This window comes from Onychomys torridus, chromosome 18 (assembly GCF_903995425.1).
Source record: "Onychomys torridus chromosome 18, mOncTor1.1, whole genome shotgun sequence".
In the NCBI taxonomy this organism is placed as follows: domain Eukaryota; kingdom Metazoa; phylum Chordata; class Mammalia; order Rodentia; family Cricetidae; genus Onychomys; species Onychomys torridus.
Genome location: NC_050460.1, coordinates 54,327,550 through 54,335,890, shown reverse-complemented (window position 1 = coordinate 54,335,890; position 8,341 = coordinate 54,327,550).

The following is an 8,341-nucleotide window of genomic DNA, read 5'->3' as shown; positions in this document are numbered from 1 at the left end:
CAATCTTCTAATTATTATCTAAACTATAGACTCTAGAATAATGTTATTATTATCTATTGGTACTTTCTACTATAAATAACTATGACCTATTATAGATAAATGAGTCTAATAACATTGCTTCTCATATTTTACCATTAATACTTTTATATAGTGTTATAAATTTTTCATGAAAAAAATTTACATGTGAATGTTTGTATGGAGGTGAGTGTATGTATGTGTGTGTGTGTGTGTGTGTGTGTGTGTGTGTGTGTGTAGCATGTGTTTGGCATAATGAAGAAGCAAGATGTAGTGGGAAGAAAAACAATGGGTGCTATGTGTTGCTAAGCTGTAAAATCATTGGACATAGACAGTAAGATGCATATGAACCTGGTAGTGATATTTCCATTCCCAATCCCATCCTTCATGGGATTGATACTCAAAGTTCATGTCAAAAATAAAATGTGAGGATTAGTCTCAAAAGTCTAAAAAGTTTCACAGTTTTTTTTAAGATTTATGCATTAAAAAAGGGAGAGAACTGACTTAAGAGCCGGCACATGTTTTTGAAGGAGCAGTTAAGTGGATCTTTCATTACAAAGATAATTATACCGTAGGCTTCCCCCATAACTGACTTTGTTCCTACAGGAATGATTTTATCTTCTCATGGGCTTTTATGCAAAATATCTGAGGATCTAGCAATTAGTTCATATCTTTGTTAATTTTTTTCCCTGCAAATTTTAGCATATTTTAAAAAGAATGAATAAGCAAAGACATTTGTTAGATATTGAAATGTAAATCCACATGCCCTGTAAGGTCATTGGTACCTTCAAAAGACCCAATAAAACCAAATAAATACAGTTCTCCCTCTGATTATGCAGAAGCATAGATTAAATAGTGTATTTTCTCACTGTTCAGATATGGTCATTTTCAATCCAACTTTATTACTTGCCTTTTGGATAAGGTTTGCTAGTTTCAATTGTGGAAATAATTATTAGGAAAATTCATCTTTCTAAGGTTTTGATTAAGGACTGTTAAACTAGTACTATGTAATGAAACCCCATAGAAGTCAAAGTTTCTGCTATGAAATTAGATACAGTTAGGGTCACACATGATGACTCATGCCTGACTTCTAATCACAGCACTTGGGAGGTGGAGACAGGAGGATCATGAATTCAAGGCCAGACTAGGCTAAAAAGGGAGACCCTGTGTTCTGAATATATACATAATGAACCCTAAAAAACATAAAAGTAGGTAGATGTGTCTGGGGTTAAATGTGTCAATTCACCAGGCACTAGTCTAATCTAATCCCTTTCACGTTGATGAAAACACTTCTTAGAAAAGGTGTTCCCTAGTCATCTCTCATGTCTGGTCATCTCTCCTGTGATTCCATGGTATGCATTTTCCTAAAGGTTTTAACCAAACAGATCATCTCCTTCCTCAAACATGCTTCAGAAAACAAATAAAGACATTGAAGGATATGAGGGGGATTAAATTTGTCAGGAAAATATGTTGACTAGGTAGCCTATGCTGCTGGAATCTCAGCTCTCAGACAAGTAATTCCTAATGAAGAGAGGAGGGTCTACAGTGAGCAAGAGGTTGGGCAGCCATCTGTAGACTAATACAGCCAACTGTGCACTCAAACTTCAGAAAGGCTACTAAAGAGCATCTGAGAAGACATAATCTTAAAAGCTTTTCTGTAAATTACATGTTTCAAGTGATCACTGCAACCTTTCAAAGTCACCAAACGACAATGTTTTGCAGAGGGGTTCCTAACCTGTCCCTCACCAAATGGACAGTAAGGGTAGAGTCTTTGTGTACATTATGTGAGTAGATATAAGCTATTTCTACATGGGATGAGTCTTAAATAAATGAATGAAAAAGTAAGGAATAGTTTAGTTTTGTGATGAAATAAATTTAATTTTGTTTCTTAAATCAACTACAAACATAGGCATAGGTAATTTCTATAGGTTATTTTATGACTATGATTTCAATGTTGTATGTTCATCAGAAAAAGTTATTTGACCAAAAAAAAAAAAAAAAAAAAGACATGACTTCTTGTGGTTAATTGACAAAAAACATTATGTCTTGTTGCTTCCATAGTTATCTGTTCATATTTAAGGCCAGCATAAGGGAATATGTATGTTTTTCCTGTGTGTTTGCTTTCAACATCTCTTTTGTAAAATAACAGTCAATTTTAAAAATCAGGATATTTCATATAAATATTAAACTACTCACTTCTTGAATACCTGGCAGTTCTCATAACACATGGCTCTCAATTAATGGTGGTCACAGAAGAACTTGGGAAAGGTTTTTTTTTTTGTTGTTGTTGTTTTGTTTTGTTTTTAAGTCTGAATTTCCCCAAACACATCACTCTTACAATATGTAACTTCAATCTTTGGTTATATCTTTTATCTTCTTAGGCATACACCTGATGACTCTCTCTAGTCATACCTCAAAGATTCACCGTGAAGGAAGATGTGCATATTGCACACATAAAGCTTGTAAATTAAAAACAGCCTGTCTCCAGTTCTATCGATATTGCTCCCATCTGTTGGGAAGCCTTGGCAGGTATATAATAATCTGCAGGAGCTGATGCTGTCCTTCCACTGAGCTTTCAAACATTCTGTTGTCAAGGTCTTAGTTCATCATTTGTGTTTTTAATCTTTTTCTGTTTGAACAGGAGTTGGCATTACCTGTAGGCCCCAACCTTTCTTTCTAACAAATAGTTAAGCCTGAGGTCAGAGGCAGAGGTCATGAGGACTTGAAGACTCTATTCTTACCACTAATATAGTAGTTACTATAGAGATTCTGCATGTCCATTCATCTTTATCACATAGAAATATTTTTTGTCTGTAATCATGTATTCACTCAATGAGATACAGTAGACAGTTTGGAACATATCTTTCAGTATACTATCCTATGACATGACTCTTGGGACATTTTATTCTACTATTGTTTTAGTGGGTTTCGAGTGAACTTTCTGTTTCTATGTCATCTGGACGGAAACAGTAAAAAGAATCCTCCATTAAGATCCTAAATACTTCCAAATACTTCACAACACATTGAGACTTTCATGAGAAATCCACTCCTTTTCTTTATATCTACCCTCATGACCCACAGTTTATGAGACCAAGCTGATATGTCATGGCTAGTCAGTCTTTGTCAGGGCATTCCTATAAGCAAAAAAAAAAAAAAAAAAAAAAAAAAAAAAATGATTCAAAGAGACCTTGACTGGAGTCCCCTACCATTAAGGAAGACATGCATGGCTTTTCTTGTCCACAGTCTTAGGCCACTAGCCATATATTTGTTGACATGTGGCTTGTTCAGAATATCCATGTGGATTTTTCTTTTCTCTGATCTCATTATGCTGGGAAAATAGTCAATGTCTCCTGCATCTCTAGAAATGCTATTGTCTTTGCAGTGGGGATGCCTGAATCTTTTTTTTTTTTTTTTTGACATAAGGTACAGCAGCAATTAACATTTCACTTGCTGATATGTATTGTCATTGCATACTTTTATATTTCAAAACTCTGTAGATGATAATATAAAATACACACCCATGTTTTTGTCCAGAGCAATTAAGGTAAGTTTAAGAGTAAAATATATTTCATTGTCTTTGTGAACCAGAGTTTTTTTTTTTTTTTAAGCACATAAATTTAAAAGGTTCTATGGATTAATTACAAATATGTGAATTGTGGAGCTTGATTAGTGTAGCTAGAGAGTACATTTGGTTATCAGGTTAAAATCTTTGGGATGTGTTACCTTAATTAATCATTAGCTTCCATCAACTCCAGAGTTAAGAATGTCACCAGACAGCACCTGAGACCAAGACCCACCACAGAGATTTCTCTTCTTTACAGTAGTAACTCCCATTTCAGGAGGTCACTAGACAGCACTTGAAACCTAGACCCACAGCTGCTGTGGATATTGCTTTGTGTGCTGTGTATGTGTTGCTCTGATCGGTTAATAAATAAAGTGCTGATTGACCAGTAGCCAGGCAGGAAGTATTTGCAGAACAAAGAGAGGGGAGAATTCTGGGAACAGGAGGGCTGAGTCAGGAATATCAAGCCAGACACAGAGAAGACGCTGATGTCATGAGAAGCAAGATGTAAAGATACTGGTAAGCCAGGAGCCATGAGTCAAAATATGGATTTATAGAAATGGGTTAATTTAAGATGTAAGATCTAGCTAGCAAGAAGCCTGAGCCATTAGGCCATACAGTTTTAATTAATATAAGCCTATGTGTGCTTATTTGGATCTGAGCAGATGCAGGCCCAGGCAGGACTGGAGAAAACTCCAGCTACACACAGCAGAGATTTCTCTTCTTTATAGTAACTCCCACTTCAGGATGTCACTAGATAGCACTTGAAACCTAGACCCACAGCAGATTTCTGTAGCTAGAGTTTTCCTGCCTGGCCCACAGTCAGGACAAATCTCTCTTACCCGCCAGTCCCACAGTTGCTCAGACCCAACCAAGTAAACACACAGAAACTTATATTGCTTACAAACTGTATGGCCGTGGCAGGTTTCTTGTTATCTACTTCTTCTATTTTAAATTAACCCATTTCTATTAATCTATACTTTGCCACATGGCTTGTGGCTTACCAGTGTCTTTACATGTTGCTTTTCATGGCAGCAGCTGGCAGTGTCTCTCTCCAGCCTTCTACTTCCCAGAATTCTCTTCTCTCTTGTCCCACCTATACTTCCTGCCTGGCCACTGGCCAATCAGAACTTTATTTACATAGAGCGATATCCACAGCAGATCTCTCTCTTCTTTACAGTAACCCACCACTTCAGGATTTCACCATCATATTTGAGAAATTTCTAGACTTACAACTTCCTTCCCTTATGTTACTAATGAAAGGCTTGTGTTACTGCTTCCTCCATGCAGCATGTCAACAGACAATATGAATCCCTGCTTCTGGGTCATAATCATTCATATCTGGCTAAGAATAAATGGTCTTAAGTGCTGTATTTTTATGTATGTTGACAGTGCTTATTTCTGCATTAGCTTATTTTAACAATAACCACACCCCCAGAAAATCTCTTACTTCGAAGGAGCCCAGGATTTCATGAATTTGAATCTTTTTGTTTTACACTTTGTTTCATCTGCCTTATCAATTTTCCTCTAGACTCATTACTCCTATTCAAGAACAAGTCAATTATCTCCATACAGAGCGAAGTACACCTTAATTAGATAAAGGACCATACCAGAGTCCTTGCTAGTTTAAACTTTTCTTAACTAAATCATCACACATTCTATGACCACAATAGAACTCCCTCTTTCTGAGAGCTTTAGGCCACTTAGAGGCATTGTTCCTGTTCCTTTTTATCTCATTCATATTTCTGTTTATTTACAGAACTCATGTACCCTAGTCTTGCCCCACTCAACAGTTATTAAAATTCAATTTTATTTTCTTCTGATAGCCAGTTTCTTTTAACCTTTGTGTGATGTATTAATTTTGCAGCTGCTGAATGTTCTTACCAGTTGTCCCCTAAACCTTCTCCTGGATCTGGTGTTGTTCTATTTCAAGAAGCAAGAAGGATATCTCCATTGCTGATCTGTGTTTTGATGATGTGCAGATGAAAATGGATTTGTTTTGTTGATGTGTGGATAAAATGAGTCCTCTAAGGATCCTCATTTATCATGTCGTGTACACTTACAGAATACCCTAATGTATATCAATTCTAAGAAAATTTTCAGAGTGCAGATTCTGTGCTAAAATCTTAATGGAAAATCTCTACCAGGGTGTGTGTGTGTGTGTGTGTGTGTGTGTGTGTGTGTGTGTGTGTATGTGTGTGTGTGTGCACATGCATGTGTGTGTAAGCTGATTTGCTAAAAACTGGAGGCTCTTATTTTTTCCTATCAGCACTAATGAGAATTACATGTAAATTTAGAAAGACTTCAAACTATTTTTCAATGTGCTTAAGTCATCAGGAGAGACAATTTGACCCTATAACATGTTTGTTTTGAAAGGACCTTATGCATTTTAATTAGTGATTTCATTATGTGATATTCTAAAAAATAACTCATCACAAATAACATCCACAGAAGAAACTGCCATAGAATATGTTAAAGAGCTGGGGGAGACACAGACCTCTGTTGTATATCTAGTAAATATTCATGGACACTTTTGTAGTTCTGTTAGGCAAGTCTGTGGGCACACTGTTTCCTCTGCACTTCATCTGCATGTAAATGTTTCTCATAATGATTTTTTATTGCACTTATCAGAACACATTCATCGATCATAACAAGCAGGTGCCTGAGAGATGTTAACAGCTCAGCTTTCCCACCACCTTTGAGCAGGACTGAAAGATGACAGCAGACTGGGTTGAAAAGATTACTTCTGAGAAGAATTTTAACAGAACTAGAACATATCTGCTCATTCTAGATGTTTCCATTCCTCCCTATTCTTTATCGTGAGATAAACGGGCAAACACAGGGAAGCTCCAGCAGGATGCAAAGATCCCAGTAGTTGCAGAGCTCTTTCTAGGTTGAAGAGCAACAGCCAAAGCATTCTGGGTAACTGGAGACCAAGAAATGTGAAGATAGGAGCACAGTGCTTCCCGAGCAATTATCATTTGCCATGTAGTAGGCTGCCATGCTCATTAGCATAGCCCAAGGAGCTGGGACAGGATGATGTCAATTCAGTCATTCTCATATTCTAAAGGACAGGACAGGAATTTCTACTTCTAATGCCACAATGTCCATGCGACCTGCTCCTCATCATGTTGTTGCTCTTGCTGCACAGGAACAAGGCCACCCAAGGAATAGAATAGAAACTGCAAAGTGAGGATTGAAAGGCATCAAGTGGGATCAGCAGACCATTGAAGCTAGAAGCCAAGTTTAGTTTCTGCAAACATATGCTTTCTAAGACTTTTTACTTGGTATGTAGACTAATCTTATATTATTATAAAATAGGAAATACTAAAAATAATATACTTTTTTCAATTTATAATGTAATTACATTATTGATCCCCTCCCTTTCCTTCCTCCACAGCCTCCCATATATGCCTCCATGCTCTCTTCAAATTCATGGCCTCTTTTGCATTAATGGTTGTTACATACATACGTGTATTTGTATATACATCTGGTCTTCCATAAACAATTGATGTGCTCCTCCTTGGGGAAGACAATTTCTCTAATGCTCAGCATTCTTTACTTACCCATAGTTCTTTATGTACAGCTGACATGTTGTAGGCTTTTCCCTGACTATTTTAGCATGTCTCTTGCCCTTGTTCAGCTCCTGTTTAAGAAGTCAGGTTGGTGACTTTATGGTTGTAGCCTCTGAGACTAGGAGACAGAATCTCATGGGAAACTCCCCAATCTTCTGGCTATTTCAATCTTTCTGCCCTCTCTTCTCCCTGATCCTTGGGTATGGGAGGTTTTTGTAAATATATCTATTGGGGCTGCTACCCACAACTCTGTATTTTGATTGGTTGTGGTTTTCTGTGATGGTCTCCATCTGTTGCAAACAGCATTCCCTTGATGAGAGGGGATGACTACACTGCTTTTTAAATGTGGCTTACACAAAAGGAATAAATAGACAGACAGCGCTTGTTAATTTGAAAGACTAGAACCTTTCAACATACTATGCGATATTTACAGAAGTCATGTTTAGAAAACAGTATTATAGTATGTACCTACTTAAGAACTGCTGCCCATGTGGATTGTAGGATGGCTGAGTGAGTACAGCCAGTCATGGAACCCAGCTCTATAAGGAACAACCGTGAACAGATAACTACTTAGCCATGTGAGAACACTGGAACCCTGCAAGGAGGTCTGTGAGAATCTGAAGAAGAGGCTTCAAAGGGATAACATTGGCTATCCCTGCAAGTGAAGAATATGAACTCCTGTCATGTGTTTCAGCTACTGCTTATCCTAAGAAAACATAAGGAACCTTTCATTGTTGATGCCCCATGTGTGACAACCCCCAGGCAGTCCCAAGTACAGTATAGCACCCCATGCAACTTCTTTCTAGGTGGTGATGGAAGCCACACAGACACCTGCTTCCAGCTCCATATTGGCACTGGTATGTTTCCAGCCATGTCTGCCACGCCAAAGTTCTCGGAGGACAAGCACTCAGTTCACCAAATCTTCAATGTGAATCCTGAATTCCTCTGTCCTGAATCACAGCTTTCCTGTAAGAATGGGCACGGAGCCAGTTTGAATATCAACATCAGAGTTGCTCTACCAGGTTGAGTAAGGTTTTGTGCCTGAAAGGTCCAGTGGCCTCAGCTGTGGGAATATGTGATGGGTTCTGCGACCACCTGAGCAGCATTAATTCACACAGTGGTCCCTTCCCCATTGTGCGGCCCAGCCATAGCAGCCTGAGCTCTAAAGTTTGTTAAGGAGGAAGTGTGG